The following is a 17699-nucleotide window of genomic DNA, read 5'->3' as shown; positions in this document are numbered from 1 at the left end:
TTTCAGATAGAATTGATCAGATCAAAACTGAACCAGAGCACAGTCCAACTCATCTGTAATATCACCTGGTTTGGTAACATTAAAGCATGCCTTTAATCAGGTTTGCCCCATATTGTTTAATAATATTAAAGGTACCATCACAGGATTCACAGTAAACTGTTCCTGTGTTCCAAGTAGAGCTGCCTTTTGCAACTGACTGATGGTGATTTTGTTAATGCCAGTGCCAATGGTGTTCAAGTAGTGCTCCAGTTGTTTTGGAACTGCTTCCAAAGCATCTTTTACTATCTTTGTCCCTCCCCCCCCCAATCATTCCACTTCTATCTGTAGATCTTTATATTTTGTGATCCAGTTATTCCTCTTCTATTCTGCTGTCTCCAGGTACTGCAACCTCTATAAAAACTTTTTTCTCTATCTTATCCACAATCGTTAAGACTGGGGTATTATGTGGCAGGTGTTTGTCTATTGGAATTCTAAAGTCACAAGACTCTTGGTAAATGACCAAGTACAAAAATACAATGATGATGAAAGATAAAACAAACCCCAAACAAAATATGGAGCATTTTGGAGTATCAGCTCCTAAAACTCCTCCAGAAAAGCTCTGTCCTCAGCCTTTTCTAGAAAGTAAACAACACCAAACAAATCTCCAGTGGGAAATAATCCAGAGTGCCAGCCCCTTCACCAAGGAACAGTTCTTCCAGGTTTTCCTCTAACCTCCTGAAAATGGGGAACAACCAGCTGCTTTTCCTGGCATGAAGAGAATGATCAGGTTGACCCCAGTGGGAGATGCAGTCCTGTGTTTAAATAGCCAGAGGTTTTATAGATTAATACCACCATTTTAAATTGCAGGTGGAAGCTAATAGGAAGACAATGCAGAGCCTGCAAAGCAGATGTAATATGTGTCCAACACTTAACTCTGAGAGTACTCAAACCACTGCATTTTGCATCAAATAAAGCTTTTAGGTGGTCTTTAAACACAACCCATATAGAGAATGTTACAGTAGGTAAAAGAACAGATGGTGTTGAGGGCATAACAAACATGTTCCATCAGAGTTTCACATGTAAGTTTTCCAATGGTTTCAGTGAATTCCTTTTATCTACCTGAAGATTCCCCTGCTTGGGGAAATTTCCAGCAACTAAATCCTACAAGGAAGAAACCTGAATAATTCCAAAGAAGCCAATTTCCCCCAAAAGCTATCAGTGCTTCTTCACTTGAAGGTTGTATAAATGATAGCTGAGTTCCATTATTCAGATAATGCAGATGATGTCTTCCCAATCACTGTGAGTGTGTGTGCTTGTGTGTTTGTGTGTGTGTGTGTGTGTGTGTGTGTGTGTGTTAGTGATCCAAATATTCAGCACTAAACTGAATACCAGAAATCATACCTACGTGTGGATCTCACCTAGACAGATCAAGTCAAGCAACATTCTTCATCTGTCTCCTGGCTCAAAGAATACCAGTCCAATCCAGCCAGTAATAAAGTAAGATAGAGTGAACCTAGGTAGAGTCAAGGGAAAGATGTGGTAAACCTCACACCATAACCAAAGGCTTGCTGCTGTCAGTTTTTCAATCTCTTTATAACCCTCTCAGCCGCCAATTTTATTGAGAGGAAATAGTTGTTCCTAGATGATGGCATAGCTAAAAGACCCAAATTGAACTTGTTTGGGAGAAACAAAGCAGCCTGAGTTCAAGTAAATCCCAATTCAGTTTTCAACAACTGTTTGGATGCCAAAAGCTTCTGGTTTTGGTCAGCTTTCCCAGTGTTCAAAACTTTCTGTCCATGGACAAGAGGTGATTATATAATTCTCAGTTCCTTTGCTGAGAATTAAACACTTTTTTTAAAAAAAATAGCATTTATAAATCAACAAATTCTGCCTTTCCTTCTTCCAATGCAAAGCGCTGGCCATGAACCATTAGCATATCAGACAAACTCAGCACATATGTTGATAGTAGGCAATGTCACTCTCAGGGAACCTCCCATTTTCAGCATAATAGCAGGGCATAAGGAGCTTCAATATGCATAATGCAGTTACATGCACATCAGGTATAACTAGCTGTATCTAATATACACAGAGGCTTCTTAGGCTATTTATGACTAATGCTGCCCAATCTGTTCATTGCGTAATTGCTGGTACATTATCACGCTAGTTCCCTTTTGCTCTGTTCTTATGCATATTCACATGCATTTGGAGAAGCAAGTGGCACATATTGTGGAGTTGGGGGTGTGCGATGTTTTTTGTTTGTTTTAAAATTATGAGCTAGCCTAACAATTGGGATACAGCACTGGAGCACAATCACCCAAACAGCTGGCTTTGTGCTGCTACTATAGAAATATTTAATTGCAGCAGAGAACACATGCCATTCTTTATGGCAACATATCTGTATTGAAATGTCTTTGTTTGGTCCCATCACTTATCAAAATTACTATTATTTTCACAATTTAGCCCTCTGAGCTTTTGTGTGATCTATGAGCAATTTGTAGCCATTAGCCATCAGAGTTGGACTTAACAAAATGGGGCTGTGTGATAGTCAAAATGTCAGATTTCCTAGTATTGCCCCCAGTGCTGGAATCATGCCAGGACTCTTGATAGCAAATGACTTGGCTCTTCTAAGTTAGATGGATGTCTCATTCCTCCATTCAGTGGGACATGATTCATGCCCAGAGAATCCACTTAGTCATCACACAGGACATTTCCTTTTCTCTCCTCCTCCTGGATAAGTTTTTAATTTATAAGTTTTTGCCCTCATCAGTAGCAAGTTGCTTTGTCCAGAACATCAAATATCAGTTTCAGCCAAAGAGAATGGAAGTTTAGATGGTCTGAGCCTCTTGATTCAGCCTTATGGAAAATGTAGTAGGAGGAAAAGAAGAATATTCAGTGGTGATCTTGTCTGCTTTATTCTTTAAGTGCTGCTAGATTATTCAACCACTTGGATGGGAAAAGGACTGCAAGCCTGGGAGCACCAGCTGGTCTTGGTGAGACTGAGGACATTTTCATTCAGTAAACCAAATCAAATGTACAATCAAACAGGTGTCATCACACAAATTGCCATTGGGAAAATTGTGTGCCTTATATCAGAGACAACATTACAACATCCAAGCCAACCATTTGCATGTTCTTCCAGCTTTATGGAAGTGGCTTTTTCTTTACACAGCTAGCTGGATCCATACAAAGATTTTAAAAAACAATAATCTGTTTATTTATTATTATTTGTGTGTGTATGTTTTAAACGGATTTTGTTTTGCCTCTGCCCTTGAAAAGGGCAAAACAATAACACACACACACACACACACAGAGAGAGAGAGAGAGAGAGAGAGAGAGAGAGAGAGAGAGATGCCTAAGACAGTACTGAGAATTTGGAACAGCTTATGCATGGATTTTGTTTTGTTTTGCTTTGTTTTGTTTTTAGAACTTTTAAGTCATTGTTGACTCCTGACATCTGCCTGGACAAGTCCTTGCAGTTTTGTTTGCAATGTTTTCAGAAGCGGTTTGCCATAGCCCCCTTCCTATGGCCAAGAGAAAGTGACTAGCCCAAGGTCACCCAGCTGGCTTTGTGCCTAAGACAGGATTAAGCCTTACAGTTTCTGAGTTGTTGCCTGGAAACATGACACCTACCTGTGTTATTATATTGTGGATACAAATGAAACTTAGGAAGTTATCTATGGCATAAAGTCTGGAATTGTTTGTAACTTAGTGTTCTAGTGTTCTTCTGTAACAGGGGTAGGCAACCTTGGCTATTTTATGACTCATGGACTTCAACTCCCAGAATTCCTGAGCCAGCCATGCTGAGGGGAAAGGGAGGGGTTTCCAAGCTTAGCTATGCTGGCTCAGGAATTCTGGGAGTTGAAGTCTATGAGTCATAAAAGAGCCAAGGTTGCCTACACCTGTTCTATAAGGATGAGGAGCGATTGGATGTTTTTGAAATGGCCACTTTGAGGCTGGGAAAATGAGTAAAGTATAACAGGTCATGTGAAGAATAAAAAAAAGACAATGAGAGTAACAGATGGATGTTAAGAATCAAATGAAAGAGCAACTAAATTATGATATAAGGTCTGCAGCAAACACCGTGCTCCTAAACCAGCTAATGGAAAGAAAAGGGAATCAGTCAGAAGCAAGAGTGTCTGCATGGGTATGATACAATGTCCTTGAGATGAGTAAGATACTATGACTGGAAGACAGAAGATCCATGAAGATAAACCAAGAATGATAAGAAAAAATGGAAATAAAATACAAAAAGGTAGCAAAGTTTTCAATAATAATGTAGAGTAGAGTAGAGTAGAGTAGAGTAGAGTAGAGTAGAGTAGAATAGAATAGAATAGAATAGAATAGAATAGAATAGAATAGAATAGAATAGAATAGAATAGAATAGAATAGAATAGAATAGAATAGAATAGAATAGAATAGAATAGAACCTTGGAGGTCTTCTAGTCCAATCCCCTGCTCAGGCAAGAAACCCTATACCATTTCAGGCAAATGGCTGTCCAGTCTCTTCTTAAAAACCTCCAGTGTTGGAGCATTCACCACCTCTGGAGGCAGGTTGTTCCACTGGTTAATTGTTCTAACTGTCAGGAAGTTTCTCCTTAGTTCTAGGTTGCTTCTCTCCTTGACTAGTTTCCATCTGTTGCTTCTTGTCCTGCTTTCAGGTGCTTTGGAGAATAGCTTGACTCCCTCTTCTTTGTGGCAGCCCCTGAGATATTGGAATGCTACTATCATGTCACCCCTAATCCTTCTCTTCAGTAAACTAGACATACCCAATTCCAGCAACTGTTGTTTATATGACATAGCCTCCAGTCCAGTAAAAACAACAACAACAACAAGAACAATAATAATAATAATAATAATAATAATAATAATAATAATAATAATAATAATAATAATAATAATAATTTAACAACAACTTCCTTGAAGAGTCCTCATAACAAGCAAGGATATGGTTGCTTGCTCCTTACAAAAATGCCTGGCAGAATAATGCCTTAACCACTTTCCTAAAACTGAGTAGAATATCGGCTAATGAAATGTCTGGGGCAGGAAGTGCTTCCCTAGTAATGGGATAGAGACACAGAAGCTCTGATTTCAAGTTTTTTCTTCCCCTCTCAAGGAGATTCTACAAGAATGGCAAATTCTATCCAGAAGAGACAGTTCCAAAGGCAATTTGGAACCAAGGCATCTAGAACTTTGAATTATATTCAGAAATTATTGCATGCCATGGCAATGACCTTGAGGAAGTTGGGCAGAGACCATGCAGTTTCATATACAAAAGCATGGGTTAAGGCTGGGCAACAGTGAAAGCATGAGAAACAAACCCAAATTGACACCTCCCTAATTCATCTAGTATAAGAAAAAGGAAGACGGAGTACTCAGTCAGGCTTTCAACATTCTATTACAACAGCTTATACCAGGAGTCTTCAAACTTGGCCAGCTGAGGAATTCTGGGAGTTGAAATCCACAGGTCATAAAAGGGCCATGTTTGAAGACCTCTGGCTTATACCAATAAATGTAATTCCAGTCAGATTTTTGGAATTTATTTCCTGACCTGGCCTACCTCAAAGGCTGACAGAAACCTACTGGCAACCAAGTCCACAAATTAGATGTTGTTCTGAAAAAAACACATTAACCAGCAAGTGGCTGCATTGTGTACTTGGTGATCTTCAAAATCAGCTTTACAATGATCTAGCCTAAAAATTAGGGTAACTAGTCAGATTCAAGAAAATATTCTCTAGAGCAGTCTGAAAACCAAAAGTATCCATCAGGTTTGGGGGCTTGACAAACCTAATCTGGTGTTCAAGGCAACAGTTCAAATCTCACTGACTAGTGGTCTGAACCATCCCTTTCCAAATAAAACTGAATAAAAGGCTCCAGCATACTTTTAACAAATTTAGACAAGTTTTGAGGGCCTCAGCAGCACCTATCAAAGAAGCCTTAACATAAATTTTAAAGCCTCTCAAGAAGCCCCCCCCATGCCACTTCAAGGCTTATACAAGGCTTTGGCCAGGTAACTAAACTAATATACTAAGAGAAATGTGTTCTTCATGAGTCCAATAAGAATAAAGAACATACTATTGAAAAAGTCCTGGATAAGAAAACAAAGAAAGAGTGATTGAACTATCACAATCCCTCCTATCTGAGAAACAGATCTGCAGTATTCCTAAATGAAATAATTGGTTTGGCAACAATTTAATTTAATTTAATTTAATAACATTTATATACCGCCCTTCTCCCTGAGGACTCAGGGCGGTTCACAGGGCAGAATAAAATAGCAAATACAAACATTAAAAAAAGATTAAACAATTGCCCTAGTTAAAAACAATGGAAATACAGCGCTAAAAACCCCAAGAAAAATTAAAAGACCAAAGATAAAACAACCCCAGCAATCCCCATCAGGCTAGGCCAGCTTGTACAAACAGAAATGTCTTAAGATCGCGACGAAAGGAGCGAAGATCGGGCGCCATCCGGAGCTCTACCGGTAGCTGATTCCACAGCTCCGGAGCGCCCACAGAGAAGGATCTCCCCCTGGAGGCCACCAATCGACATTCTCTGATCGGTGGCACCCTGAGGAGGCCCTCTCTGTGGGAACGCACAGGGCGCAGGGAGCTTGATGCCGGCAGCAGATGTTCCCTGAGGTACTCCGGCCCCATGCCATGGAGGGCTTTGAATACCGTTACCAGTACCTTGAATCTCACCCGGAAGGCAACTGGCAACCAATGCAGCTCACGGAGCAGAGGTGTAACGTGGGAGTATCGGGAGACTCCCAACACCACTCTCGCGGCTGCATTCTGTACCAGTTGGAGCTTCCGGGTGGTCCTCAAGGGCAGCCCCATGTAGAGAGCGTTGCAGTAGTCCAGACGAGAGGACACGAGCGCATGAGTGACCGTGCATAGATCATCCCGGCTAAGATAGGGCCGCAACTGACGCACCAGGCGAACCTGTGCGAAGGCCCCCCTAGTCACAGCTCCTATATGGTCTTCCAAGGTGAGCCGTGAATCTAGGAGGACCCCCAAGTTGCGAGCCCTATCTACGGGGGGTAATAGTTCACCCCCCATAGCCAGAGGTGGAATGTCCGAATAAACCCGGGATGAAGGTATGCAAAGCCACTCAGTCTTGTCGGGGTTGAGCTGGAGTCTGTTCCTCCCCATCCAGACCCGAACCGCCTCCAGGCAACGGGACATCACGTTGAGGGCATCACTGGGGTGGTTTGGGGTTGAAAAGAAAAGTTGGGTATCATCAGCATACTGATGATACCCAACTCCAAAGCCACGAATGATCTCACCCAGCGGCTTCATATAGATGTTGAACAGGAGAGGCGAGAGGACCGACCCCTGAGGAACTCCACAAATGAGAGACCTCGCGGTCGACCTCTGCCCCCCTGCCAACACCGACTGCGAACGTCCCAAGAGATAGGAGGAGAACCACTGTAAAACTGTGCCTCCCACTCCCAGTCCCCTGAGACGCCGCAGCAAGATACCATGGTCGATGGTATCGAAAGCCGCCGAGAGGTCTAATAGGACTAGGACAGAGGAATGCCCCCTGTCCCGAGCCCTCCAGAGATCATTCACCAGCGCGACCAATGCCGTCTCCGTGCTGTGCCCGGGCCTGAAACCCGATTGGTACGGGTCTAGATAATCCGCTTCATCCAGGACCAGAGGGAGCTGATGCGCCACCACACTCTCAACAACCTTCGCAAGAAAGCGAAGGTTGGAGACAGGACGAAAGTTGTTCAATACAGCCGGGTCCAGGGCAGGCTTCTTGAGGAGAGGCCTCACCACCGCCTCCTTCAAGACGGCGGGGAAGATACCCTCACTCAAAGAAGCCGATATAACTGCCTGGAACCAGCTGTGTGTCCTCTCCCGGGCTGCATAGACCAGCCAGGAAGGGCACGGGTCCAGTAAACATGTGGTGGTGCTCAGCCTCCCCATGATCCTGTCCACTTCCTCCGGAGTCACAGAATCAAACTCCTCCCAGGTGATATCGACAAGACCACCCGTGTCCTGATCGTCAGACTCTGCCCAGTCAGAGTCCAGACCGGTCCGAATCCGAGCGATTTTGTCCGACAGATGTTGGTTAAACTCCTCGGCACGTCCCTGCAAGGGATCCTCCCTCACCTCCTGATTTAGGAGGGAGCGAGTCACCCTAAACAGGGCAGCCGGGCGATTATCTGCGGACGCAATAAGGGTGGCGAAGTGGTTGGACCTCGCCTCCCTAATTGCAGCGAGATAAGACCTAATGTAGGCTCTTAGTCGCAATCGGTCGGATTCGGATCGGCTGGACCTCCAACCGCTCTCTAGGCCCCGTCTCCGACGCTTCATCTCCCGGAGCTCCGCAGAGAACCATGGAGCTCGACGGGATCTGCACCGGGTCAGGGGCCGCAGGGGTACAACTCGGTCAAGGGCCTCAGTGGCCGTCCTTTCCCAGGCTTCCACTAAGGCCTCGGCCGAGCTGTGAGCAAGGGAGGCAGGTGGGGACCCCAGCGCCGCCTGGAACCTCTGGGGATCCATTAAGCGTCTGGGGCGGTACCATTTGAGTGGTTCCAAACACCCACGGCGGGGGGTGGCAAAACGGAAGACCAGCCGCAGGAGATGATGATCGGTCCATGACAGGGGCATGATAATTGGAGAGCCCCCACCAAGATCATCTAACCACCGTCCAGACAAGAAAACAAGGTCAAGGGTGTGGCCTCCCTCATGAGTCGGTCCCGAAATTACTTGCGTCAGGTCCATGGCCGTCATGGAAGCCATGAACTCCCGAGCCAACTCAGATGATCCTCCCAGAGATGGTAGGTTGAAATCCCCCAAAACTATAAGTTTCGGGAACTCAACCACCAGCCCAGAGAGGGCATCGAGCAGCTCAGGCAGGGCTGCTGCTGCGTGACTAGGCGAAAGGTACACCAGCAGCAAGCCCAACTGCGCACCAGGGCCGCATCTCAAAAAGAGAGACTCACACCCGACTATCTGGGGAACGGTGGCCTCCCGCGGACACAAGGTCTCCCTCATAACAACAGCCACTCCCCCACCCCTACCCTGAGCCCGAGGCCGGTGCAGCACCCGGAAACCTGGTGGGCAAAGATCAACCAGAGGAACACCGCCCTCTGGGCCCAACCAGGTTTCCGTGATGCAAGCCAGGTCAGCCTGCTCCCCCTCGACCAAGTCTCGGACGAGAGGGGCCTTGTTAACGACCGACCTGGCATTCAAATACACCAGCCGGAGCTCAGGAGGCTGCCCATCCTCACTCCCGGGACCTCGGGGCGGAACCAGAGGGTCGGAGTGCCTCACCGCTTGTAAGCAGCGGAGAGGCCTTCCCTGAGACCGATACGGCCCTCTGTTCCTACACCTGCTGCCATTCCCTATCGTCGTGGGAATAGATAATCCCACGACTGGCCCTGGAGCCCCAGAAGCAGCCGACCCCCGCTCCTCCCCTCCGCGATCAGCCTCAGCACTAGCCTGAACAAAGGTAGTTGGACTGCCCCCCTCGTCCAAACAACCAAGAAAAGAACCCTCCCTCCTCCCTAACCCCCAAAAAAATTTTGACAAAAAACAAATCAAGGACCTCCTATTAGGTTTACGTCGGAGGCCCATAACAAGTGGATCCAACTGTTTTCTCCTGCCCTATCTTGCTTCATTTCCATAATTGCTTAATTTACATCAGGTTTTTCGCCTACCTCCTTTTGCCTTTTTTCCTCTGTATTTTTCTGGAGTTTTCTGAAATCTATTCTAGTTTGTAGAGAGATCCAATGGACTAAATTATTCCAAGTGAGAATGTTCATATTTTTCTTCTTCTCTCTTTTTCACATATACTCACCTATCGAATTTTGGCAGAAAGAATAGGCTCTTAATGGGAAAAGTTGCAGCTAGCCAAATGGCTCTTTGCTGATGAAAGGACACAACTGAAATGGAGCCAGCAATGAATCACAGCTTGACAGAGAAATATCAGCAGCAAACAGGTCCAGAAAGAAACCGCTATGCAGACCATAGTCTGCAAAATCACAATTGATTGCCCTCTGCTTACTACTCTCCCATGTTTCTTTACTAGAGATAGGGATTAATTGTGACCAAATGTCAATCAGCTTCCATAGCAACCTGAAAAAAAGTAATGTGGCAAGAAACATGGCCCATCCCGGAGAAAACCACATGGATGGATGCAGAACTGGGGTAGAGGCATTTGCAAAAGGAAAAGGCCAGATCACATGAGGAGACCGTGCTTTACCTATGTAAAGTTGTCTTTCTTGTCTTTTGCTCTGGCCAGTGAGCAATTGAATCTCTCTCTCAGTTGATATAAACAATTGTTCTAATAGAGCTGTTTGTCTCTGTTAAGTTATTCCCTCAAGTTATCCTCAGAATTGCAATAGCATCTGATTCTTCCTTATGTCACTGATTAGAGCAGAAATAAGCTTGTGAGCAACTAGAATTCTTAGAGCATAGAATGGACATTCCCACAAAATTATAGGTGTATTGTTTACATAATGACTCTTTACTTTTCAGAAGATAAACTGAGTGTATTTTTCTGGCTTCGTATGATTGCAGTCTCTTGAATGTATTTTTTGGTTGTTTCCTAGACCCCTTCCCACATACCCCTTCCAGACAAAACCCTGAGGAATAGCTGTCCACCATTTCAATTTTTTATGTGCCTCAGTAGATGCTCCTGAAATAAAGCTGATGTTATAGGCTGCTCCTTTGTAGCATGCCAGCTTTTCATCCAGTCTCTATTTTAAAATGTTTTCAAAAATCAAGTCAAACTCTACCTGATCCTAGCAGGTCCTATCTGTTAATTTATTAGTGTCCATAGACACTGCAATGCCTGAACTAAGGAATCTGAGGTTAAAATCACACACACTACTATAAAACTGAGCTTTGATTGGCTACTCTCTCACACATTAGCCTACCTTGTGGGGTTATTAGCAAAAAAATTGGGGACGAGAGGGGGGGGAAAGGAGAATGAACAAAAGGGAAATATCACTTTAATAAAAGATACCAGTTTACTCCTTCAATGTTGTCTTCAGAGGAACCTGACAGTTGGCTTTGTGGATCTTTGAATAAGTTATGAAAAACTTGCAGAGCTAACAGTTGAACTATTAATCTTTCATCCCAACCAATAATTTACACAAATCAAAACAGCCATGGATGTTGATTCCCCAAACAATATGTCAATTCGTAAAACAATAACCACCAGCCCGTCTCCACTCATTTGATAACAACCCCAGTTAAAAACCACTCAAGAGTAGAAAAACCAGTTCACTTTGCATAGCAAAGAACAAGTGATTCTTAAGAGATATAATGGGACTTTGATACTTGCAGAGAATAGAATAGAATAGAATAGAATAGAATAGAATAGAATAGAATAGAATAGAATAGAATAGAACAGAACAGAACAGAACAGAACAGAACAGAACAGAACAGAACAGAACAGAACAGAATAGAATAGAATAGAATAGAATAGAATAGAATAGAATAGAATAGAATAGAATAAATTCTTTATTGGCTGTGATGGGACACACAAGGAATTTGTCTCTAGTGCATAAGCTCTCAGCGTACTGTATACATAAAGAACAAGTGATAAATCGTGATCATGATCATAAAATACAATCATTATAAATCATAAGATACAACACTCAGTGATAATCATAGGATAGTGAATGATCAATCAACATAAATCATAATAGGATACTAATAAAAGCAATCAGCAAAATTATAGTTATAAGAAGCTAAGAAAATGCATAATAGGAAAGATGAGAAAAATAATAGTAATTCAGCCCTACTAGGTGGTTTGACATCCCAGGGAATAAGACTGTTGTGGAAATTAGTTGTTTAGCAGAGTGGTAGCATGGAGAAAAAAATGTCTTTGTGTCTGGTTGTTTTGGCATGCAATTGCTCTATAGTGTCATTATGAGGGAAGAAGTTGAAACAGTTTATGTCCAGGATGTGAGGGATCTGTAGATATTTTCTCAGCCCTCTTTCTGGCTCATGCAGTACACAGGTTCTCAGTAGAAGGCAGGCTGGTTGCAATTATTTTTCCTGCAGTTTATTTATTTATTTATTTATTTGATTTGTATACCACCCTTCTCCCTAAGGACTCAGTTCTAACCATCCATTGAAGTTTGTGTGTGAAGCTCCAAATTAAAAGAATATTATTTACCTGAGGCCCCAATACTAATCTCACTTACTAGGACTAAGCCTTCTTAAGACATTATGGGGCTTATATTTCATCAAACATGTAGCTTTGATCTTTTGAAAAGGAAACTGTACCCAAGGATTAGAATATTTCCAAGTAACTGATATTTGGCCTTGTTATATCATAAGACATGAAAGGTGAAGGGGCTCCAGGGACAATATAATTTTTTTATAAATAAATAAATGCAAAGGAGAAGTGACTTATTATTTTCATAAAATATAGTTTTTCCTATTATAGATATAAACCAACTGTAGGATCCTCTAACCTTTTCTCTTCGTAATTTGTTCATCACCAGTATATTACTTCCTATGTCACTGACAAATTGTGTAACAATTTCTCTTTGTAATAGTGCTATGCCATAGTTTGAAACCCTAATTGTTTGAGTGATGAACATTCAATATTTCATATAACCTAAGTTGGAGTAAAGTAAGATTGGCAGCATATATCCCAAATTCCATTAAAAATGTTATCCTGTCAAATCAGGTACATGAAAGGGCATTCTTAATAGTTCAGAACTGTATAATAATTTTAATTTATTGCAACAGAGAAATTACCTTGCAGAGACTTAGAGGGAAAATGATTAGGTCAAAGGAGAAAAAAAACCAGAAGCAGGATTTATTTCAGAAAGGATTTTTGAGTTTCCACTTTTTTCTGTCATGTACTCTCACAATATTAAAAGTTCAACCCTGGCAATATAAAATATCTAAATGCTTCTGCAAAGGATCCTTCTCAATGTGTGAAAATGGATTAGTTTAGCAAGACCTTGTAAAATATTTACTGGAAAGATACAAAAACAATTCCAAACAGAAATACCCAAAAGGCTTCATCAAAATCAAAGCAAAATCAAGAAAGGGAGGGGTCTGATTATATGGTATGTCTGCAAAGAAACATACTCCTAAACATACTCCACTCATTTCTAAAACAGCCAGATAAAACTGAGGAAACGAGTACCTTTGGTCTGGATGAAGTATTGACAAATGAAGAACAAGCAAATGAGAGAAAGGTAAAAAAAGTGATTAAGCTTAATACAGTTCCTTCACAGTTAGATTCCAATTCCATTTAGCCATGCTGGAACTGTTTACATTTTAATTTATACTCTTAAACATATAAATCTATATAGCAACGGAATAAGCATGTGTTTGTCATTTTCAGAATGGCTCATATCATATGATTATCATTAAGTCACTCAGCAGGGAAGGCCAATAAAGAATTATATATGGTGGGTTGTTTTGTGTGTTTTTTTTTGCTTCTGAGAGGCCACACTAGGGTGATTCATATGAAGTTTATGATTATTATTAAGGAATTCAAAGTGCTTCTGAAATCTACCCCCTCGAAGCATTGTTATTGTTGAGCATCTGCAATACACTCTGCTGAAACATCTGATTATGGTTATCATTGGTACAAAATTATAGCGGTAGCATAAATTTATAGAATCATATAAGCTATTTGGAACCACCCTTTGGTGAAAGTTGAAGGATTTAATGAAACAAACATTCAAGCTTTTTACATCAGCTGTTTGCCACCTGGGTTTCAACGTTCTTTAGATATGTGCTCATGAAAATATTCCCAGCAACATAAACTTGTTTTCTCAATTTTATATGACCCCCCAAGCTATGTTGCAATGCTTATTTCTTCTCTACTCTACTGCTATATCACCTGCTCCACTTTTCCCTTTGGTCCAATCCTTTCTCTGCAGAACTGCAAATACAGACTCACCAGAATGCTAAAATAGCTGTCAGATCACATTACTATAGGAATGAAACAAGTGAATGATCAAATGCTGTCAACTTCATTTAAGTGCCAGAAATTAAGTCTAAGCCGGTAAAACATTTTGTGAAAACTCAATGCTGGCTCTGGGATTCCAAGATATTAGAACATTACCAGCTACAGAGCAGTGGAAAACACCTGCTTCAATTTGCAGGCAATCCATTTTTTGTTGACACCACCCACACTCACAGCTGTGAAGGAACTATAGAAGAATAGTGCTCAAGAGAAACTGCACCTGGAAAAATCCAGAATATGCAAGGCAAATTTAGGACATTATTTTCAGTGTGCCATTTTGCAGAGAAACTGACTCTCCTGATCTTTATGTTCTTACTCTGAGATACCTTTTCATGCTGAGATTTAATTGTGTATCTATTTCTATAGGCTAAGTTAAATTATATGCTATATCTATGAGATAAAATAAATACGATATCATCTCAAGTTCACAGACATTCATCTCATTCAAGTCTAATTAGACTGTATGCAAACATTTATTCAATATTTTTTGTCTGATCTACATATGTTTATACTCAGGGATAACATATCACAGAGAAAAGTAGGCCAGATTCTCCCTAATGAACTAAATTTGGTGTGGAAGAGCCCTCCTATCATGCTGTCCCCCCAATCTTTCTCAAAATGAAATCCCATGGGAGAGAGAAGTTTTAGCAATACTGAGGAGATGTGTCATGTTGAATCAAAGGCTTGTCAAAAGTATTTAAATTTTAACCTTCAAGTTTCAAATACAAGGGCAAGAATTATTGGCAAAATGTCAGCTATAAAATCAATTTTAATCATGAATTAAGTAGTGGGGGTAGCATGTCCCTAAAGGCCATTACATAAACAGAAAATACCAGGTTAAGTAACTCTGGATTCTGCTAACTTCCAGCTATGGTCAAAACTGCTGGTGAGAAAAGATGAATAGATATTAAAGTTGTTCAAAGAGTTTGTCCCATTACTTCTGAAAGCAGGGACATAACAGTAGCCAGATATTAGTCCCAAACTCATTCAACACCAGCCATAGGAAGGGCAATTCTTTAAACTTCTGTGTGAATAAATTCAGGAACATCATGATATAAGGTGTCTATGGATGGAGTCTCATTCATCCATGTCATCATTCTGAAGAAGCTTCTTGCATGAGAACCAAAAAGTCTTCAAGGAAAAACAGAGTCCAGTTGCATTTTGAAAAAGCACCTTTGGGACATGATATAAGGAGATTAGCTAAATAAAATACATCTACTCAAATCTGCCAAGAAGCTCTATTACACATATGCATTAAAATGGTTGAGATGAAATTGAAAGTGGAGGCTTGCACATATACCTCCATTTCTAACCCACAGATACTCATCCATATTGGGGCAATAGGTTTATCAAGACACTGAACTGGGTTCTTCTCACCATATTTTTAAACATAAGGGACCACCATATTTCTTTGGAAATAGAAGAAAAGTACATAATAGGGGGGATCAGAGCATGTCACGGTGAGAGTTTAATCAGTAAGACAGGGACATGATTAATTAGTTTTTAATGACTTTATTGGAGTAAAGTAAACCATTTGTACCTCATATCTACCTAGCCATTTTTACTGTTTACAAGACAAAAGTAGCAGGTTAAGAGGAAAAAAGTTTTTTATCCTGACACTGAAGCTGGAGTGGAGGTAGAGCTCATTTTGAAAGCACACTGCCTTCATTATTTGTACATGTAAGTCATCAATCTTATGGATGATAATCAATCATTTCTTCCAATTGGCTTATATTCTACCCATTTTGTTCCTTCCACATTGTCCAATCTATAGTCTGTAGTTTGATTGCATCTATAACTCATTTATATTAGTCTGTTCCCCATAATAGTTTTTGGGTTTAATATATTCTATTTTATCTTTTCTTTCCACTACTCAATCCTTTTATTAGTTCTGGCAGAAGTCCAAGACCTTTCAAGATGATAAGTGTTTCCGTTTCCTTACCAGTTCAAAGTCATGATGCTTTTAAGGTGTTATACTTTCTCTTTTTGCTCCTTTTGAACTACGCAGTTTTTTAATTAATTGAATGGATACACATTCACTTTATTATATATAGTATACTTCACATTTGGGAGGAATTTATGCATAGGAATTATTTTCCAAATGTAGAAAAGAGGGGGGAAATGGTTGATGGAAATGCTTTACCTAAAAAACTGTTCAAAATGTTTATAAACGGCCATCTCTTCTGAAACTCTGAAATTATAACGACTGTGGGAAGAGAAAGCATGGGTCTAGTATGAAAGAACATTACAATATAGTTTTTTTCTTCTAACAAGATGAATGGGAATTGGATGTAGGAAAAGAAGGCAATAGAGTAAAAGAAAAAGTTACAGAATATCATATAAATGTTTGAAACTATGTTAGTTAAAGAGATTAAAAAATGCTCAGAATGATGAAGTGAAAGAGATTGTGGATGAGGAAAACTTGTGCATAAGAAAATGGCAGTACAAAAAGGAACATGAAATAAAGATGCTATGTAATGACTATACAGAGAAAACACTGCAAAGAAATGTAGCGTTTACAAGGCAGAGAAAGTGCAGAGCAATTTTGATGGAAACAAAAAAATGGCTAAGGAATGCTAAATAAGGTCTAAACAGCAGAGTGAGCTGGATTTAAATTAAAGGTGATGGGATGAAAATGAGGGTCAGTAATGCTAGAAAGAGCATTTTTAGATAGTTGTCTGAGAATGACAGTGATATGTGAGAGACTGAACTTGAAACAAATATCATAAATGTTAGTATTAAAACAAAAAGGAAGTGAATATTGTGTGAGAACAATGAGAAATGATATGTCTGCAAATGTAGCTAGTATATCTGGCTAAATAATGCTAAAATAAGAATGTGGTTTGACTGATTCTCTATCTGACTATTGGAAGACTGCTGGGGAGGGGGACACAATGCTGCCCATTGCCTTTTTTCTCTCCCTACAACAGACTGGTGGCTGAAACTTACTGGCAGTACTGGGAAACCAGTGCAAGGAAGTTGCATTGCAAGACAAAGCAAGACAAGTGTTAGTCTTTCCACCCCCAGTCCAGTGCTCTGCAGTCTAATACTGTATATACTTCCATCTCCAATGACCAAGGAGAAATTTTGTACGCATTTTTCTGTACCAGCCAGTGGCTCTAAATAAAAGTAGTTCCAGTCCACTAATCTAGGCACAAGTTTCAGACTTCACAAAACACACATAGCTCAGTGACAAGTGCAGAGCTTGCACTTCATTTGCTGAACTTGTAACACTTGAGCTCCTTCTCAAACAAAACACACACAAACACACAAGCAAACCGCCCCAATCAGAGCATAGGATAATTATACATAGCCCCTTCTCAGTTCCAAAAGTTTCTTTCCTGCCAACTATATTATGAAATGTGGTGGAAAGCTCAGTCCAAGAAACTCTAACAACTGGAGGGATTCCAACAATTATTTTATTTTCAAAAAGATTGCAAATTATAGAGAGTAAGTGGTGTCTAAGACCCTCCAAGGACTCCAAGAAAAGAGTCCCTAAAATGATACAGGTTTTATATAAAATGTTGATCAAATATAGTTTGATCTTTGATCAAAAATGCTCTACATTAGCAAAAGACTAAAAATAGAAAAATAATTGGTTTACAACTGATAAGAGTACAAAAGAAGTACAAAAGAACAGAAAGTGTCCTTTTAAAGCAGGGCTTTTCAGCCCTGCTTTAAATGGACACTTTCTGTTCTTTTGTACTCTTATCAGTTGTAAACCAATTATTTTTCTATTTTCACTTTTTTCCTTTTTTTGGCAT

This window comes from Vipera ursinii (assembly GCF_947247035.1).
Source record: "Vipera ursinii genome assembly, chromosome: 1".
NCBI lineage: Eukaryota > Metazoa > Chordata > Lepidosauria > Squamata > Viperidae > Vipera > Vipera ursinii.
The sequence above is the reverse complement of the archived record's forward strand: the minus strand, read 5'-3'. Positions refer to the sequence as shown.